Here is a 21,257-nt window from a genome sequence, read left to right as displayed (position 1 = left end):
GCTGACAACTGACTTCAGTGGGAGTAGGACAAAAGTCCCATTGACTTCCGTGTGCCAAATTAGAGCCTAGCCTCCATTGAGATGCACAAATTAAATTAGTAGGGGTATTGCAGGTGGGAAAGCTGACTGGGGAAAGGCTGGGAAGTACCCACTGGTGAGTGTGTTACGTCCCCCTCTGTGCTGATCCATGGAGGACATGAGTCGTCACAGCTCCCAGTTACAGAGCATTGGCTTTTTAGCTCAAGCTGTAGCAGATCCTGTAGAGGTCCTCCATTCAGTCCCCAGTGTGTTGGCCAAGAGGGTGACTGGCACATGCTGTTTATGGCATTAGCCACAGTTATTCAATCTTCTTTCGCTGAGCACTAAAATAATTCAGATTCTTTTAAATCACAGAAAAAAGCCCCCTTCCATGCCCGCTCAAACCTCCCCCACCTGTCCTCATAATGAGGTTCTACTTAATCTCCTACTAGGTAATCCCTCCTCTGTTTCAAAGGCATAATAGTCTAAAACAAACTGTATCAACTTTGTGCTGATTGTGAGTAAACAAATTACTTAAAGAAGGCAAATGTATTTAAATGTAATGTTTGCAAATACTAACTTAAGATGTAAGCAAAAGGCGTATGAAGAATTAATTTGGTAACTAATTTTGATGCATGTAATTGTTTTAAAATGAGAGGGTGCTGGAAATACTTGAGAGCTAGTAATAAAACACTTTAAAGTAATTGTGTAACTGACCAATAAGACATAGCAGCTAGTGGAGTTTAGTGTATATATTTAGATGATCCTATAAGGCCATCTGATTTTAGTCATGCAAGAAATTACCTAGAAGGCTTGTCTCCCTGTCATACTGAAAGGGACCTTGTGATCCCAAAGAAACTTGGGGTGCTACTGGAAATGGTGCTGCTGAAGTCAATGGGACTTCTCACTTGAATAGGGCAGGGAGCATTTGTCTCTCAGTAGGACAGTAGAACTCTTTATAATAAGAAATAAATGTTATTTATTATTTGGTAACTCGTGCTCAGAGGTCCCAGCTGAGATCTACGTCCCATTATTTTAGTTGCTGTACAAACCTAGTCCTTGCCCTGAAGAACTTGCAAACTACACAGACAAGATAGAAAATGGATAGGGTTGTAAACAGAGGCTCAGAGAGAGTGTCACTTGCCCAAGGTCCCACAGAAGTCAGTGGCAGAGCTGAGACTAGAACTCGGGTCTCCTGACTTCCAGTGGCCTAGCCATTGCTCTCAAGGCAACATCTCTTTAAAAAAAAAACAAAACAAAAAAACGATTAATCTTGGGCAACCTTCAAACTGAGTAATGGCTTCTCATGTAACTTTATCACTTCAAAGTGTCGTTCTGTTGAGTTAAATTTCACTCCAAGCTTCAGAAACTGGACTTTTAAAGTTATTTTGTGTTTGTACTTCTGATGTGGAAGCCGTCAATACTTTGGCCTCACGACATTTTTAAAAAGTCCTGACAAAAGCTGAATTTCATTTCCCATATCTGTAGGTGCAAACAAAAAAACGATTATGAATAACTTCCAGTTGATGTAAGGAATTTATTTGTCCGTTTATTTTACTAGAGTGTAGGCTGAAATTGAAGTTCTTGATTGATGATCTATGGGAGGGAACACTTGTGAAATCTGCTGTTGCAACCATAAAAAAAATTACGAAGGGACTTAATGGATTATTTAATATATGGGTCCTAACTGAGTGCAGGAAGATAAACTGTATTTATGTGAATGGACAAAAAATCATGTAATGGTAATGCTCACCCACAACCTTAAAGTAGCCCTCTTTCCACCTTTTTATATGGAAATATGCCCAATAAAGTTGTTCAATAACTGAGTCGTCAGAAATAACCTTGAAAGTAATGTTGCTAGATGTAAAAGCAACTCTAGGTTACATGAATAACTTTCAGTCTACCTTAGTAGAGGAGTTAGCTTTTAATCACCAGCTGCTTCCCTCCCTAAATAAAAGTGAGGAGCTGAGGCCAGTCCTGAGGTTTTATTTTCAATGAGGAGAATAATAGGAAGAAAGGGAGGAAGAGCAGCTGAAAATTAACCTTTTTAAACATGATATGCAACAAACCCGTAGCTCATTCTGCTAAAGTGGAAGTTTATAGGTATGCAAGTCATGTTAGGAAAAACAAAAACCCAAGCAATTTTGTAGCTACTGGATGATGCAGGAAGGGACAACTGCCAAGATCATGCCAGGCACTAAAACTTGATTCTCTCAAGCTGAAATCCTTGCTAATTTTTTACTTTGGCTCAGATCATCAAAGGTATTTAGGCACCTAACTCCAATTGCTATCAATGGGAGTTAGGTGCCTAAATAACTGAGGATTTGGGCCTCCATTCTTAGGCAAAACTCTAGGTCACATTTATAAAAGAATTCTTATTTATGGAGAAATTTTTACTAAAATGCAGAAAAATACTTCATCTTGCTCTTTATTATTGATACAAACTATGCTACATTGAGTCTTATTTGCATGGAAGTTTGCACACAGATATAGTAAGTCTTATGTGAACTAAGGAATCCTAAATGCCTCATAGCTCAGTGACTTCCCAGATCTTTTGTTCTGTGGATCAGTATGTCAGATTTTTTTAATTCCTCAGCCCTCCAATATTTGACTCTCAAAATATTCTGTGGTCCATGGGGAAGGACTCCACCAACTGGTAATTGTACATAGACCATACATTGAGAACCAGCTCTATAGCCTTTTTATTGAAGTCCCTACTTTATTATTAATTGTACTCAATAACCCCTTTTTTCATTGGTTTAAAAAAAGGCTTACGCATGTTGAGCATGCCTCTTGCAGGTGCAAAGTATCTAACTACCTGCATATGCAAATGCTCAAATGCATATGAAAACTAGTTGTTAGGCATACAATTACCTGTCTGTGCAAACAGGTATATGCATGGGCAAGTAATTGTTTGCACGTATAAGTGCAAGAAGAATAAGGAAGACTCAGGCTCTGATGGCTGAGCCACCATATATGACTTTCCACAAGGACAGTCATCTTTAGGCCTCACTCCAAGTTCTTCCCTAAGGCATTCTCCAACTTTCATGTCAACCAATCTATTCATCCCCTTGTCATCTTCCTAAATCACACTTCTCTGTGAACAAAATGAGACTTCACTCATTGGATGTTGTAAGAGCCTTGTCTTCTTATTTGGACAGGACTAAGCCATTTAGGCACATTAGTTGCTCCTACAATTGAAAGTTTGGCCCTGTAAATTTCTGTTGCATAGCAAATTTAATATCTGAAAATTCCCATGCATGGCATCATACTGTGTAAAGATGGCACAACATTTCACTACCCAAAGTTATTTAATCTTAAGGAGGGTAGTTTCATTGATATTTATCTTTGATCACTGGGAACTGAGAGGGAGTAACCTTAACTCTGATCCTGCATGATGCAGCTATAAAGCAATTTGGCACTTTCCAGTTTTGTGACTGAAGTCTGACTTTAATGAAAGCAAGATTAGGTCCATTTGATGTACCTGGAAAAATGAACAATTATTACCTGTGCTGGTAATTATGTAATCTATCTAAATGTAGTCCAGGTGTATAGATTAGAGCTGATTGAAAAATGGGGTTGTTTTCTTCAGAAAACTTGCATTTTAAAGTGGCAATTTGAATATGAAATTTGTATTTGAAAATGCTACCATGGTGCCTCATGGGTGCTGTAGTTTGAGTTCCTCAAGCACTCATTCCCCTATATAGGTTGGACTCCCTAGTTGGACTACAACTCCCATGATGCACCTTTACCTTTATCAACCTAACTTACTGTCATCAATAAAAAGAAATTCTTAATTTGACAGGATCAGTTTTCCACAAATCCATGTTGATTGGCATTAACTGTATTACCCTCCTTTAATTCTTTATTGAGTTACATATCGGCTGTTCCATTATCTTGCCTAGGATCAATGTCAGACTGACAGGCCTATAATTAGCCAGGTTGTCCCATTTACCCTTTTAAAAATATTGGCACAACATTAGTTTTCTCCTGGAACTTCCCCAATGTTCCAATAATTGAAGTAAACAGTAATGGTCCAGCAAGCTCCTCAGCCAGCCATCTGAACACTCTTGGATGCTGGTTATCTGGATCTGCTGATTTTTAAAATATCTGACTTAAATAGCAGCTGTTTACCATCTCCTTGAATTTACTGTTGGAATGGAAAGTTTCATTATCATATGATATGACTACATTCTCCCAATTATTTTTTTTATCCAAACACAGAACAAATATTTATTGAACACTTTTCTTTTCTATATTATTGAGAATTCTACTATTTCCATCTTGTAATGTCCCAATTCCGTTGTTAGGATTCTTTTTTATTCCTAGTATACTTTAAAAACCACCTTCTTATTGCTGTTAACTCTGCTGGCCATAGGTTTCTTCTTATGTCCTTTTGCTCCCTTTATCAATTTTCTGAAATTCCCAGCTTCTGATTTATATTCATTACTATCATTCCCCTATCTTCCACTTGTGTTTTTTGTATCTTAAGTTTTATTGTTGACCGCTCCCTGCCCTTCCCTTCTGAGCCAGTTTAGGTTTTTAGCCAGTGTGGCTTTCTTTCTCAATTATAGCTTTTGAGTATATATATCTCAATTATAGCTTGAAGTATTCTTAAACCATTCCCAATTATCATTCACATTTTTCTATTTTCCAGCTGATTTGGCTCATAATTGTTTTCAGATTTGTGAAGCTGGCCTTTTTAAAGCACTAAATGTATATAGTACTGGTTTGGACTTTGTGCATAACGAATGTGATCAAGTCATGATCTCTTGTACCTAAGCTACCATTAACTTTTAGTTCTGTGATCAAATCCTTTTTATCTGTCAAAACAAGGTCTAGTATAGAATTCCCCATGTTGGATGTAACACTTCTTGAGTTAGGAAAGTGTCATCTATAATATTTAGAAATGCCAAGGATGTTTTAGTACTGGCACCATGAGACCTCCAGCATATCTCAGTTTTTTGCCTACTCAAATTGCTTTCAACTAGATAGTGTTTTTCACTTCAGTCTCAACCTGTTGTGCGGTATTGCTGTGGGGTGTTAAGCAGCTGCTATGTTCCACACCGGTGCTGCCTACCTGGTGAAATGACTCCTCCATCTTCTGTAATGCATATAATAGCCTATTTGTCTATTTCCTGAGGTTGCAACTATTCTGGATGAGCAGGTCCTGTGATGTCAAGGGCAATGCTATGTGAGGAACTTTTGTAGAGTTAGAATTTTCAATAGAGTAAGTTCTCTCTGTCGATGATATCCTGGACCAAGACGACAACAAAATTAATGTATGCATAAAACAATGAGAAATACTCGGGTGTCTGCTGGCTTGCAGCTTGAATATGGTCCTTTTGCACAAACAGTGATTAAACTAACTTCCTGTTGGTGTCATGGTATTTCAGGTGCATGGCTGGGGAAAGGAGCTATGGTTGTGGCACTGCTGCACTCAGACAATTCCCATTGACACAACTGCTGGTGGTGGGTTGTGGCAGCTGGACTTAAACTTAAAGTAGCTCTAAACTGCTTTAAGTTTTTTTTTTTTTTTTTTTCTGGGGACCAATCTCCTCGGCCAGCCCAAACTGAGGCCTGGGCTTAGATTATTCAGGTTCTATAGTCTGGAACTATTTCAGTGGACACCATGGAAATAGTGCCATTGTTGGGTGGGGCCATCAGAACACCATGCTCTTTTGATCGATAGGCACTGGAATCTATCCACCTGGGAAGGAATAGAGGATTCCTTATTCCAGGTCTGAACTCCCTGAAACTTTAAGTGTGAATAGGATGGTTTGTAACAATTGAGGATGACTAAGAACGATTGTCTGTCAAAATAGTAATGCTCAAAGCTCAGCTACTTCAACTTTAAACCTGCAGGGCTAGAAGGGAGGGTAAGTGGCAAGAATGCTTCTAAAATAGTACAGATTGTAAACAAACCAACCCCACTTTTCCTATCACAAGTTAGAGACAGAATTTTTAAAAAGTAATTTTTGGGTAGACAACAAGCATTTGAAAATTGGGATTTTATAATGTAAACTCTTTTGAAACTTCAAGTACAGCAGTCACTGCTCCTCAATATATAGAAAATCTCTCCCGTTATATTTAAAGGTTTGTGTGCATGCACATACATTTTAGATTAAAGTTGAGAATTAAGGAGCAGACATATGGTGGTGGGCATATTTACATATCTCTACTGCACTGCTATCACTTACCTACATATCTGAAACCATTTTGCTGAAGTTATAACCATGCAACCTGTATAACTAGAAAAGCTAGAATATATCTGATGTGTATGAGCTATACACGCTTCCAAATGAACAACTGCAAGGAGAATATGCATAATAAGAGGTTGTGGAATACTGCAATAGTTTTTGGCTGAACATGTATAATTTAATCTTCAATCAGTTTAAAATATAAATAATGCAGCACCTGTTAATGGGGCTTTTGGTTGGTCAAGTGTCAAGCCAGATTGCACAACACACTCATCATAAAGAATTGGGAGGAACAACTTGCTTAGTTATGTAAGTCTCTCTTGTATATAAATAAAAGATTCTTACTGGAAACTGTTTTTCCCTATTCTAAGCTTTCCGAAGTTGAACTTCCTTGTAATTTAACATATGCCAGCAGTTTAAAAGCAGCTTCAGTCTCTTAAACAAAGTACCTAATTTATGCTTTCCATTCAACTTTTAATGTTAAAAAACCCTATGAATTCTAAGGAAGAAGCATAAGTTAAGAATGAAATCTTTACTTTCAACCAACGATGCAGATTCTCAATAAACATCTACTTATAGTAACAATTCATTAACTTGCATTTCCAAAATGCTAAGAGCCACGCAATGCTTCTTTGAATGTTTTATATCACCGAATGAATTGTTTTCCTCTCTGCAAGCTCTTGACAACTTCTTCCCCCCCCAAAGTGTTTTACATTTTTCATCCCAATAGCGTGTATTGCCACAAAATTACTTTTGTGCTCTGGAATGATACCATGAATAATGCAGCTGCCTGGTCTTGCAGATGCCCCAGTGCACTGAATGGTATATTTCCTAACTTTCTGAAACTGCAGACTTTTAGCCCCTTTGCACCTATTGAAGTCAACAGCAACACCACTAAAATCATGCACAATACTTTGAACTTGTAATTTGCTCAAGTAAGCATCTATGCTAAATATTTATAGCCAAGTAACATGAGGCTAGCCAAGAATTCTGATCTCTTTATGTGAGAGTAAAGGTGTGTGAGATCACCCTCGGGCCTAGAGGAAGGTTGTCAACCCCAGACCCTGCCCCCACCCCTTTCCCATAGCCCCCATATCTGCCACGCCTCTTCCTGCCCCCACTCCTCCCCCACCCCACCTCTTCCCACCCAGTTCCGCCCCCTCCCCCGAGCGTGCCCCATCCCCGTTCCTCCCCTTGCCACCCCAGTGCCTCCTATATGCCTCAGAACAGCTGATTGCAGCGGGCAGGAGGCACTGGGAGGGAGGGGGGAAGACTTGATCGGGGCCACAGGCAGGCGGGAGGTGCTGGAGGGGAGGAGAGGAGGTGGCTGCCTGTGGGTACTAAGCACCCACTAATTTTTTTTTTCTGTGGGTGCTCCAGCCCAGGAGCATCTGTGGAGTTGATGCCTATGGGACCACCTTCTGTTGGTGAGAGAGAGAGAGATCTTCTGGTCTCTCTAATATCCTGGGACCAACAAAGCTACAACATGCAGATCTCTTTATTTTGCAAGCTAATCTATTCTCCTCTATCTTTCTCCTCCTCCTACCTAGATTTCTATATCAAACTCAACCCCATCAATAGCTGAGAGACACTCCTCAGGAAGGGGCAAACCTGACAAAATTAGGGATTGAGATTGGTAGCCAGGCAAAAGTTTGGTGAACCCAAACCTGACTGCAAGCTGCATTGTCATGTGATAATGGTGGGTGCCTCGAAATGTTATCAGTTCTGATACCTTATGCAGAACTGTCCAGCTGGAAATTCAGTCTCCTGCTCTTGATGTCTAGAACAATTTTGCAGATTTTGGAAGTTTGTCTCCTCCTATGAGCAGTGGGTGCCCAGTGGATGGTCTCCACCAGCTTCTGTCCTCAGATGAGCTGATAAAGCCACAGTTCTGATGGAAATGAAGACCTACACAATCCCCAACCTTATCCTACAGGATACTCTCCTGTAGCCAGATTTTTAAAGGTATTAGGCAACTACCTACAGATGGTAGACAGATTTCTAGGTACTTCTGCAAATCCAACTAGACCCTAAGTGCAGCTTTAGGTGCTGTCAGGGTTCCCCCCCCCTCTGAACTCTGGGGTACAGATGTGGGGACCCGCATGAAAGGCCCCCTAAACTTATATTCTACCAGCTTAGGTTAAAAACTTCCCCAAGGCACAAACTCCTTTCCTTGTCCTTGGACGGTATGGCTGCCACCACCAAGTGATTTACACAAAATTTCAGGGAAGGGTCACTTGGAATCCCTATCCCCACAACATATCCCCCCAAGTCCCTTCACCCCCTTTCCTGGGGAGGCTTGAGAATAATATACCAACCAATTGGTTAGCAACGTGAGCACAGACCAGACCCTTTGTCTTAAGGACACTGAAAATCAATCAGGTTCTTAAAAGAACTTTATTTATAAAGCAAAAGTAAAAGAACCACATCTGCAAAATCAGGATGGAAGGTAACTTTACAGGGTAAATAAAAAGATTTAAAACACAGAGGATTTTCCTCTGGCTCAGCTTCAGTTACAAAAACGGGAATAAAACTACCTCTGTAGCATAGGAAAATTCACAAGCTAAAACAAGGAAATGTGTTAGATTATCTTTTGCCTTACTTACAATTTCTGCAATTTTAGATGGTATATTCCAGGTATATTTTCAGGAGATGTTGTACCTGCTTGGCTTCTCTCTCCATCTGGAAAGGGAACAACAAAGAGAGCACAAACAAAACCTTCCCCCCAGATTTGAAAGTATCTTCTTTCCTCATTGGTCCTTCTGGTCAGGTGCCAGCTAGGTATTTGACCTACTTAACCCCTTACAGGTAAGGCAATTAAGTACAGCTGCCAATGAGGGATTTTATGCTACCCTTCTTTCTATATTTATGACAGATGCCTAAATGTCTTTAAAAATCTGGCCCCAATTCTGCTGCTGCTTCTGATAGAATGGGGCCATATTTTTGTATATAACTCCATACTTCCTGGCATGATATTTACAAGCTTCCCAGCACCTGCAAACCCTCAAGGACAAGTGAGCCTCTGTCAGTGCATGTGAACAGAACCCATTGGTTTAGGTTTATCAAACTTGCTTAAATCAAAATCAGTTGTCATAGTGCTCCCTCTAAACATTAGACCCACATATCACAAGGACCTATTACCTATCCTTCTCTCTAAGAATTGTACCAATAGGTGCTAAGAAATTTTGCTCTCTTAATACAAGAGGAATGGATTAAATACTTTATATTCCTTTAGGGTTCATTAACCATTCATGTAAATGGAATCTGTTCATTACTATTAATAACATCTGTAATTAATAATTCATCAGAATCTATGCTTTTATTCAATAACAAGGATACCAGGACTTCTGAGCAAGAATCTAGTAGCCATTATTTCATTTACATCAGGATCTCCTGGGATGGAGTTTGCAAAATCTGTGATCCCTTGTGGTGGTTCTATGCATGCTTGACCCTTAGGAGTTTGCATTGCTGTATTTTGTTTTCAAACCAGGTTTCGGGTAGGTTAGTTTGTGTTGGCAATATAATATATCCTGGCTGAGATTTTCAAAACTGCCCAAGAGGTTTGGATACCCCCTTCCCCTTTGAAAAAGCCATCCTCTAAGTACTTTAAGTAACGTTTTTGCCCCATGAAAGTCTATGGGAGTTTTGCCATTGAATTCAATGGGACCAGAGTTTCCCTCTTACTAGTAAGTAAATAAAACCCTGGAAATTAATGGTAATTTTGTGTACTAGATGTGTGGCTTCTTGATTTCTTCCCCTCCACGCCCCAATGGAGAGCAGCTGCCTTTATTAAGTTTCTTATGCACAAAAAGAATTACTTTGATGCTAGGCAGAGAGTGTTCTGAATAATTAAAATTTCAATTGTATATTTTTTTTTAAACAAACAGGTTTTGTCCAAAAGTTTCAATCTACAACAGGCTTACCTTCTGTTCACTCTTAATCAGTTCTATCTCTGGGTGTCCACAAACAACCCAATTAAATAGAAGTCAATAGTAATGAAATACTACATGTATTTTTTTAAAATGCAGGGAGCCTTTTTTATAATTTTTTTTCATGCCTGAACATCCTTTAGTTGCAGTATCAGGAAAACATATATAATTGCCATAGTCCAACCTTTGTCTCATTAAGATAATGATTACAGTTAGGGTAGTGTTTTGATCCCAAGATGGACTGAGCTAGTAGATGATTTTCTCCTCTTCTCCCCACCCTCCAATTTCTATTCTTGTATGGCTGAGAAGCAATTTCAAGCAATAGGCTAGTCCTGACCTCAGCAGTGTTCATCACTTTATCTTCCACTAGATAAATTAGTCATGAGGTAAATAAATGATGGCGAGAGTGTAAAAGGTAGAAGGATGCAACGTTTTTCTTCATCTGTTGATTGATGCATTAGCGGAACAGCGTGTACAGCATAGTAGCTCTCGTTGGCAAAAGGAAATGCAGCAAGGTTAAGGATGGAGTAAAATTAGAGCTCCTTTCCTACCAATCACCCTCTCCACCATCACCTGGTTTTGTAACCAAACCTTTTATCACCTTCTGAAAGGCTTTTGTAGAGATAAATACAGTTACTACACTTTTGGTCCAGCTGGTGGGACTGGGACAGGAAGTGTCAAAATCACTGCGTATGCAGTGTTGTGATAGCCACATCAGTGCCAGGATATTAGAGAGACAAGGTGGGTGAGGTAACGTCTTTCTCACCAACAGAAAAGATATGCTTTCGAGCGTCCCCGAGCTCTTTTTAGACCTGAAGTACAAGAGCTTTGGGTAGCTCAAAAGCTTCTCTCACCAACAGAAGTGGGTCCAATAAAAGATATAAAAGACCCACCTTGTCTTTAATATCACTGTGTGGCAAGTGGTGTTTGCAAGTGTTTCCAATAGTGAAATTATTAGGAATTTCAGTAGGAAGCTTACTTTCATATGAGTTCCAATCTAATTTTGCAGACTATATAGTGTTTTGGACAACCAACATCACAAAAGCAGTTATTTTTCAGGTTGCATATTTGAACCAAACTCCAATTTTTGAGGCTCAGAATTCAGGACTAAGCATGTAAAACTGTTTACTCAAAAATCTATGTTTGTGGTTTCTTATGACTATATGTGTAGTGCTGCTGATCTAGACTGAACTTTTAGAGGATGATTCTCCATACAATATAGGCTATCTTTGACTCATGCAAAGTGTATCTTGAATTTACCAGAGTTTGCTGGCAGGGTAGATTTCTGGTTGGGATCCTTGAGCTTTGCAATTTTTCTTGCACCAGAAAAACATTTGAGATTATTTTTTCTGAGATTCTATCTACACGTTGGCTGTGTCACACCTTTCTTTTTATTTCAGGGTAGTGGGTCAAATGACACTAGATGCTCATTTAAAATAAATATTAATCTGATCATTGTGCAAAGAGGTATGTCACATGATATGCAACTCAGACAAATCGAAAGATGCCAAACTTTTAAAATGTATTTTTTCTGAACCAGAGGTTAGAAATCACTTCCTGCCACTATTTAATAAATTGGCATGATCATGTAGAAGAGAAAAATATCTACAACCCTAATCAAGTGTCATTTACCAGGATGACAGACACTCTGTAATTAAATTTTATTATCTAAATATGGTTGAATAGAAGAGAGGAGATGGCTCTGGGAATTGTTAATTGGAGACACAGCATTCTGATTCTGTACTATCAGTTTAAATCTGGTCTGAGTTGCTGGGGATCTGTTTAATCAGTTGTGGTATTGGTCTTGTTCCTAGCATTCACATCACAACATAAGTTGTATTAAATTGCCATTCTGGATGGTAGTCACAGAATGGCAGAGAACTGAATGGCCCAGGGAGGTTAAACTGCTTTCTCACCTCTAGGTGTGGTCTTTCATTTTCAAGGTAGTTTAACTTGTTAATTATATTTGTTTTGCATTTATAATGTGCTCAGTGTTGTACAAGATGCAAATGAGACTCTTTGCCTTAGAGTGTATAATCTTAAAGATTACCCCAAGAATACAAGCCACAATGAGAAACTCAGAGGAAGGAAAAACTTGGAGGATGGGTTTTTTCTATTTACTTGTGGGCTTTTTGGAAGAAATGAATCTACATAATGAAGGAGCAGAATGTGGTGGCTTGATGAGATTTGGGCAACTCTGGGGGGTTGGTGTAACCCACACATCACCTGGGTGTGGTGGTCTTTTCCATCTTGGGGGGAGGGGGGATGAAGGGGGGGGAAAGAGAGATTAATGAGTCTGCTCTACAGCCTTAGCTACCGGCTAGTTGGCTTGTAGCTCATGCTGTAGAGGCTCATGCACTAAGCTCCGGAGGTCCCCGATTTGATCCCGCCCGCCGATGACCGGGATCTGTCAGCGTTACATTGGCACACAGGAAGTTTGGCAAAATTTGTAAGCAGGCTGAAGTTCATCCCTATTCAGCAAAATGCTTAAAGTTTTAGAGTTGGGATTTGTGTGAAATAATGTGGAAAATTCTGCATTGAATATCTTGTGAAATACACTTGAGAATTTTTTAACAATCTCTGCAAACTTGGTGGATAATGTGGGGAAAAATCTTAATTAACTTGAAAAAACAATATTGCAGAATTCATCAAATAATTTATTGGACAGATATTTAACCAGCTCTATCCGTGTTGTACCTGTTTTTTTCAATAATCTTTCTGATTCAGCATCTGTATTCATGGATTCCAAGGTCAGAAGACTCCATTGTGGTCATCTAGTCTGACCTCTTGGATAATACAGGTCATAGAACTTCACCAAAGCAATTCTTGGAGTGCATCTTTCAGGAAAAAAACCATCCAATCTTGATTTTAAAATTGTCAGTGAAGCAGAATCCACCATGATCCTTCATAAATTGTTCCAATGGTTAATTATTCTCACTATTAAAAAAATTGTCTTATTTCTAATCTCAATTTCTCTAGCTTCAACTTCCAGCCATTGGATCATGTTATACCTTTCTCTGCTAAATTGGAGACCATTTTAAATACTTGTTCTCCCATGTAGATTCTTATAGCCTGGAATCAAGATTCCAGCTCCTTAAGACCATCATAAGGCAGGTTCTCTAATTCTTTTAACTATTCTTGTAATTCGTCTCTGAATCCTCTCCAATTTTTCAACATCCTTCTTGAACTGTGGCCATCAGAACTGGACACAATATTCTAGAAGCACTTGCACCAGTGCCAAATACAGAGGTAACATAACCTCTGGTTGAGATCCCCACTATTTATGCATCCAAGGATCATGTTAGACCTCGTGGCCAAAAGGCTAAATGCGCGCACACACCTTTAAAATAAATAAAAGCCCAACCCTAATTTAATGGTAATTCAATAATCTTTATTTTTGTGGTAGAGAATTTTGCAGCATTTTCCTCTACAATCCAGAGGGGGGCAGGTAATCCTTTGGAAATGGAATTACATTTAAGCTTAAAATGTGATCTGTTTCGTTCTTGTAAAATACCGGTTTCGTCTCACTTACGGCAAGCTTCAGTGGCAACAGCCGTTGTACGTGAGAGAAGCAGGGTGCTCTTATGTACTTTTTGCCATTATGTGTTTGAAAAATCTGATATATTCAGTTCCCAACAAGAGACATCATTGCATTTGTCTCCTGTAGTAAGGGGCATTGAATCTTTTCTCTGTTCTGATTAAGATCTTTTTGTTAAAGGGTTTTGCATGAAGCCCCTCGCCCCTCTTAGAATTTTTTTTTTTAATGTTGTTTACTTTGGGCCTCATCCTACTGAGTATCCTCAACCCATAACTTCTTTAGGTGTAGTGCTTAGTGTCTCTTATAAAATGCTCAGTACCTCACAGGATTGAGTGCTCAGGTCTTGGGCTATGCATAGTCGCATGTCCCCCAGGGGTCAAGTCCTAGTTCAGCTTTGCTGAAATAAACCTTTCCTTTTTTTTTTTTTTTACCAGTGCAGTTTCTTAATTTTAGTAAAGACCAAATTCAGAGACATGCAGATCTAAATCTCCCATCTTCCTACCAGGCCTTTAATAATTCATTTGTCTTAGCAACAGTCTTGCTGCTTAATAAGAACCCTACATGAAGAAGAAATATAATCCCTGTTGGATACAGACAAAAACCTAGTAATGTTAATGAAAATGGTAATGGTGGTAAGCTGTTTTAGAAGCATTGCTAGACTTTAAAAATGTAATTTCCCACCTTTCCTTTCCTGCCTCTTGCAAACTTAGGACTGGCACAAAGAATGGAGATATTGTGAATATATGGAGAGCAGTGTTCCCTCTAATTTTTCCCACACGTGTGGAATGAATTATGTGCACCGATATGGTGCACATAACAAAATTGAAGTGGTGGGCGTGGGGCTGAGGGGTTTGGAGTGTGGGAGAGGGCTCAGGGCTGGGACTTTTGGGTGTGGGGGGGTAAGGGCTCTGGCTGGGGATGCAGGCTCTGGGGTGGGGCCAGGGATGAGGGGTTTGGGGTGCAGGCTGCCCTGGGGCTATGTAGGGGAGAGGACTCTTCCCAGCTATCTCTGGCTGCAGGAGCACCTGGGCTGGGGGGTGGGGTGGGGGACAAGGCGCCTCTCCCCACGGCAGCAGTTCCAGGGCTGGGGCAGCAGGATAGACACCTCTCCCCCCAGCCGTGGCAGGTCTGGGGCTGGGCAGGGTTAGGGCCGGAGGGCAAAGGCATCTCTCCCCCGGCCACAGCAGGTCCTCCAGGGCTGTGCCTCTTACCACCGCAGCCTGACCTCCTGTGCAGTGCTTAATAGGCTCCTGTGTGGCCATGCAGCTTAGAGGCAACTTAGATGGAGAGTACCCTGTATTTCTGGAGAGTCGATAGTATTTTTAGAAAGATCCAGGATCCAAACTATATACACATGGGGCATGGCTATGGCTTGTTTCCCATTGGCATTTATTCTAAAACGAAATGCCTCCACTAAGTGTTATTAGGTATAATAGTAGTGACTGACAATATTTTATGTACTTAATAACAAATAAGGGTTAACAATTTACCATAAAGTGTATAATAGTGTCTAATTCTGATCTTTCTTACATTGGTGTAAAGCAGGAGTAACTCCTCTAAGACTATGGAATTATGCTCGTATAATCCATGTGAGGTCAGAATCAGGCCTAGTAGTTAGTGAAAGTACAGTAAATTACTCATGTTACTAACTTACTGCTATAAATTCTTATTATTTATATAGCTCCATAAATGTGCATGGCACTTTATCAACAAATAAGACAATGGTCCTGCCTGCCACAAATGATTATTTTACACTATGACAGCCCAAGAGCGTGTAAGGCAACTCAGTGTCTGCTCTCAGAAAAGGAGCTACGTTTGTGAAATAATGTACAATGAATAGTTCAGTCAAATTCAGTGCGAAGAGTGTCACAGGCAGAAACCCTGGGTAGAAAAATGTAGAGGCAATGAGTTGAACTGCTGTGTTAGACGAACATCACCACCATTATAAATGATTTTTCCAGCTACTTTTCCAAACTGCAACACTCTCAGCAGCTTGGTGTGTGTGTTTTCTTTTCTGGTTTCCGAGATATCTAGTGGAAGGATGTCTCCATTCAGCCTTTTACTGAAACACAGAAGCTTATTTAAATAGTCTCTGTGGTGATTGATCAAAGTTTTACACTGGAGGTTTGCAACAGTTTAAACTGTTGCTTTTCAGACCTGACACTAAATCTATGGAAATAAATCACTTCAGAAAGCCCATTATTCCTTAATTACAGGACATATTAATGTCTAGCTTTAGAAAATCCCCAGTGGGTTAAAGGAACGTTTGGTTAGAGAGGAGTTTTCACTTAACCTTCCTGCTGTGTCAAACATCAGTGGAACATCATTATCAGTTAAAAAAAAAAAAAAAAAAAAGAGATGGAGACATGAGGACTAAAGAGAGCAACAGGGTTGTTTCAGAGCATTCCTCAGGATTACTGACTGGGGGAAGGGCCATGGGAGTTGGAATGGGAAATTTAGAGAGATTTCTTCCAAGGAGAAAAGGTAAAAGGAAGGGTAGGAATTAAGTAAGGGGGGGGGAATAGACGGCTAATGATTCGTTTGAGGTTCTGACCATTTAAACTCCAGTTTCTACTCCCAACCGTCCGCACATTCCCATTCTGTGGGTCTAATCCTGTTTCTTTGTTGAAGTTCCCATTAATGAAAATGGGAATTTTGTTGCATGAGGGCTGCAGGATCAGGACTGTTTATATTTTTACATTCCCCAAGATAAAATGCTTTCCTCCCTGCCACTTGGGAATTCTGTGCTCCTTCCTCTGCACTTATTCCTCTCCTAGATTATCCTCCGCTTTCTGAGGACAACATCCCTTATGTGACAATAGGTAATATACTTGTGGCCAGACACCATGCCACAGTGGTGAGGTGCTTCGTAAGTACAGAGAAGGAAAGAGGTGATTTAAAGGAAGTAGCTTGGAAAAATCAACTCTACAATTTTTAATTATAAAATATGAAAATGTTTCCCAGGAGAAGACTTAGTTGCAGTTTCAGTGCAGCCCTAGGGCGGTATTGCTTTGCACACCAACTGCACATGTTTTCCAGAAATACGTCACTACTTAACAATTGCCCAAACAAATCATCTGCACTAAACACACGGCTCTCATCGCCAATCATCCGGAGATGCAACAAAAAAATACAATAACTATTTCAGATTTTATTGTCATTTCTTTCATGTGAGGCTTTTGAAGCTCTGTTATGTAAGTGGTATGCCCATTTTACACATGGATATAAGTGACGTATAAATTCATCAGCATGTAGAAGGCCAGCACAAAGCATGCATGCCACTTGAGTCCCATTTTAAGTCCAGTCAAATTAAGAAACTTATTCCTTAACTTTGATAAATCAGCAGTAGCACAGTAACCACAAGCATGGGCGTGTTCCCACTGACATCAGGGGGACTACTCACCTGCTTAAATGCTCTGCTGAATCAAGTCCTTATTTATGTCATTAATGAGGGATGATCAGAAGTTCTGACAAGCTGATGGTTGCTTCCCCACACCCCCTTTCTCTCTCCATCTATTGCACTTGTGAATTGCCTTCTGCTTGTGTTTCTTTATTTTACAGAATGTGAGTTTCCTTTAGGGAAAGGTCAAATTGAACTTTGGGTTTGACCTCCTCTCTAGAGGAGACCATGGGTATGTCTATACCGGGATAAAAGACCCGCGGCACTACCATGTTTGGCCCAGGTCTGCTTATGCGGGCTCGCAGACCTTGGGCTGTAGTGATGTTCAGGCCTGAACATCTACACAGCAAATTTTCAGCCCTGAGCTGCGCAGCTGTGGGTCAGCTGACCCAGGCCAAGCCCTGCAATTTTTATCCCTGTGTAGACATACCCTCTAAATGCTTTCTTATAAATTATGCTTCAGGCTAGGCAGCACCCTCAGCCCAAAGCAGAACTCCCATTGGCATAGCATGGAGTTATGCCTGGGGATTGGGATCCGTACACGGCCTTCAACATCTAACCTGTCTTGTGCTGTTTGAGTTGCACTTATTATAATAGTTTTAATTTCATTTCCACATTCACAGTATGTTGCATTCTCTTCTCTATACTGTGAATAGTGGAGTACAAGAGCAGCATACCTAAAAATAGTATCAAACCAGGTATAAGTGGGTACCTCTCCATTGACTTAAATGGACTTGCACCTGCCATCAGCCAGTCTGAATTTGGCCTGTACTTTATACATCACGTATAACTTAAATTCCTTGCAGAGCTTTGGTCAAGTTATCTGCCAGACAAATGCTTATATTAGATGCTTGTGAGAATTCAGTTTGATGGCTGATTGAAAGTACTCTCTTACACTTTAAGCCTGATGAATGCTTTCTATAATTTCTTTACAGTTGGAATAACAGGCTGGATTACTTGGCACAAGATAAATGAACAAAACGCACAGTATCCCCACAACCCATGGTCCACATGGAGATTAAATTTTAACTCCGCCTCTTTGTTCTCCTGAAATTGTGTTCTCCCTTCCTTTGCTATCAAGCATTTCCATTAATTCAACAACACCCCAGAATGTACATTTGTCATATGAATAGTCACTTGAGAGTCCAGCTCATGAAATGCATTTTGTTTTTGTGTTCTATGACTTTCAAAGCTTTTGCAGTTTTTGTTGTACTCTAGAAAGAGCATTTGTTTAGAATATTTGTCTTTGCTCTGAAGAATTTTTCATCAGACTGCTTCATGTTGTACTTTGCTGTTTGTGGCCTAAGCATATTACTAAGAGGAAGAGAACACAGGCGATGAATCTTCACTGAGACAACAGATGGTACATGGTGTGTTTAATAAAAAAAAACCAATACATCTTAATAAGGGAAACTTGAAGCATTGACAGGAAAAAAGCTATTAACATACATTTTTGGGTTAGGTACATCACAGTTCCAAATCACTGAAGGATTAAAAGGCACAGATGGGCTCACTTATGTGCATGGGTAATGTGTTGCACTGGATGGAATATGTCCCATGGGGAGAGGCAGTGTGGTCTCATATATTGAGCTTGGGACTAGGGGACAGTAATTTTAGTTTTAATTTAATCTCTGCTACTGACTTGAGACCAAACTCAGAGAGGAGTCTATGGGGAAACTAAGGGACTCTAAGAGAGCATAATGGACACCATCATCTGACCCTCTGGATGTATAATTTAGACTCTCGTGTTCATTTAGTTTCACACCTATTTGTGTGATTTGCACCTCATAGACTGGATTTGTGTCTAAGGGACTCTTGAGTTGCTACAATTTACATGCTGAAGACCTGTAAGGAAGTGTGACTGATTTAAACGTGCACCTCCTTTACATCCCCCTGTTAGTAACGTTTTCTGCTATGCCCCTCTCATCCAGCCCTGTGGCCTAGGAAACCCCATTTTACACTCCCTTAAATTCCTAATCCTAAACTCTTGGGCTTAATTTAAGGGGTGTAAAATGCACATTGGCAGGAGGTTTGACTCAAAGGGAGTCTGATGTACAACTTGAAGGAACCGGAAGAAGGTGCGAGTTACAGCAGCTAAGTTCTCTTACATTCACTTAAATACACCTTTGTATTGGCTTCATCTGCTGAGGCCTTCAGCAAACCACTTTTTGTCCCAGAACCACAAAGGGAGTTAGGCTCAGATTTAGATTCCTAAATTCCAATTTTAGGCACCACTGAAATCCACAAAACCCCCACTTGGTTGCCACATAACTTTGTAGCTACTCAAACTTACTAGGCCCCTAAATTTTGACTCTGAATGTCCCCTAAGCTGCTGCCTCAGGCCAGTGCCCAGATGTGTCCCTCTCCCTAATGTGATCCTCAAACCAGGGGAAGATAAGCATTCATTTGCAGGGCCTCATATTAGAGGGGTGATCTGAGCATGCTTAACTCCACACAAAATGGACAGCAAGGGAAAGATGATTCCTATAACTTTTAGCTCAGTGGCAAGAGTACTCACCCATGATATGGGAGACTCTGGTTCAATTCCCACTGGCAGTGTTTAAACAGGGGTTTCCCACTTCTTAGATGAGTGCCTTCTAACCACTGGAGGACAGAGTGGTTCTCACACTGTCTGGCCCATTGAATATTTAATTGATTACACAAAGAGAACAGCTTCAACAGGAGAGATTCGAAGTGACTCACATCAGAATATCCCATAGTCCAGTCGTTAGGACAGTGCAGAAGTCCCTTTCTGGATTTAGGCCTTAACCTCGCTGTGTGTTTCACCATTTGTAAACTAGGTATCACTGAAGGGGTGGTGTAACACTGTAATATTTTTACAGTGCTTTGACACTATAGGGTCAAAATAATCTCTAGTTTAACTTCATTAAAATCAATGACATTACACTGGAGATGAATTTGGCTCAGTAAAGAGCTAAGTGTTATTCTTCCATTTCCCCCTGCTGACTGAGGTAATAGAACAGTTTGTTGAGATGACCAGATAGAGCCGTCAGGTCAGTGCTTGATATTCAGCCCCAAAAATTCTATTTTTGAGTGTCTGTATACATTTGAATATTCATTTGTGTTCAAAATGATCTAGTTCAAGTTCTTCAGGTTCTCCTTCCCTTTAAAACAAGCACATTAGAAGAATTCTCTGTGCTTTATTCAAAAGGGAAGACCTTCTAATTTCACTGTAGGTGCCTCAAGATACAGCCAGGCAAAATGTCTTTTCTGCATCGTTCTATTAACAGGCAAGAATTTTGTCAAACCATAACCACCAAGAAAGATTCAGCATTAATTGTTAAAAGCAGCTTCCTGCCGTCACTGAAAATCAGTGAGAATTTTGGTGTGCTAATCTACAGCAGGATTCAGCCTTTCAAGTGTGTTGTAGATGCCAGTTCAATTTAGATGTCTTTCTGGCAGGGGCGCCATTTCATATTTTGGTGGGGTTGGGGGCAAATTTAAGGATGATCCCTTAGTCTTGGGAGACAGGCCACAACCTGAAGCAAATACTCACCAGCAACTACCCACCACACAACAAAAACACTAACCCAGGAACCAAACCCTGCAACAAACCCCAGTGCCAACTCTGTCTGCATATCTATTCAAGGGACACCATCATAGGACCTAACCACATCAGCCACACCATCAGGGGCTCATTCACCTGCACATCTACCAGTGTGATATATGCCATCATGTGCCAGCAATTCCCTTCTGCCATGTACATTGGCCAAACCGGACAGTCTCTACGCAAAAGAATAAATGTACACAAATCTGACAGGAATTACAACATTCAAAAATCAGTAGAAGAACACTTCAACCTCCCTGGTCACTCTATAACAGACTTAAAAGTGGGAATTCTTCAACAATAAAACTTCAAAAACAGACTCCAATGTGAAACTGCAGAACTGGAATTAATTTTCGAACTGGATACCATCAAATTAGGCCTGAATAAAGACTGGGAGTGGATGGGTCATTACAAAAGCTAATTTCCCCCTACTGTTACTCACACCTTTTTGTCAACTGTTTGAAATGGGCCACCCTCATTACCACTACAAAAGTGAATTTTCCTCCCTTGATATTCTACTGTTAATTGAATTGTCTCATTAGACTGACGCCCCCACTTGGTAAGGCAACTCCCATCTTTTCATGTACTGTGCGTATCTGCTACT

The 21,257-nt window shown here is 40.2% G+C and overlaps 1 long non-coding RNA gene across 1 annotated transcript in view; it reads left to right on the top strand.

The window, feature by feature from the left end:
* Nucleotides 1-18,888, top strand: part of LOC122461515 — a 41,378-nt gene extending 22,490 nt beyond the window's left edge. Inside the window, exon 4 of the long non-coding RNA XR_006283453.1 lies at nucleotides 18,021-18,888. This is a non-coding gene — a long non-coding RNA (uncharacterized LOC122461515). The remainder of the gene's footprint in view (nucleotides 1-18,020) is intronic.
* Nucleotides 18,889-21,257: the final 2,369 nt, after the last annotated feature.

Source organism: Chelonia mydas, chromosome 8 (assembly GCF_015237465.2).
Source record: "Chelonia mydas isolate rCheMyd1 chromosome 8, rCheMyd1.pri.v2, whole genome shotgun sequence".
Classification (NCBI taxonomy): domain Eukaryota; kingdom Metazoa; phylum Chordata; order Testudines; family Cheloniidae; genus Chelonia; species Chelonia mydas.
Note: the sequence above shows the minus strand (reverse complement) of the source record. Positions and strands in the feature narration are given on the sequence as shown.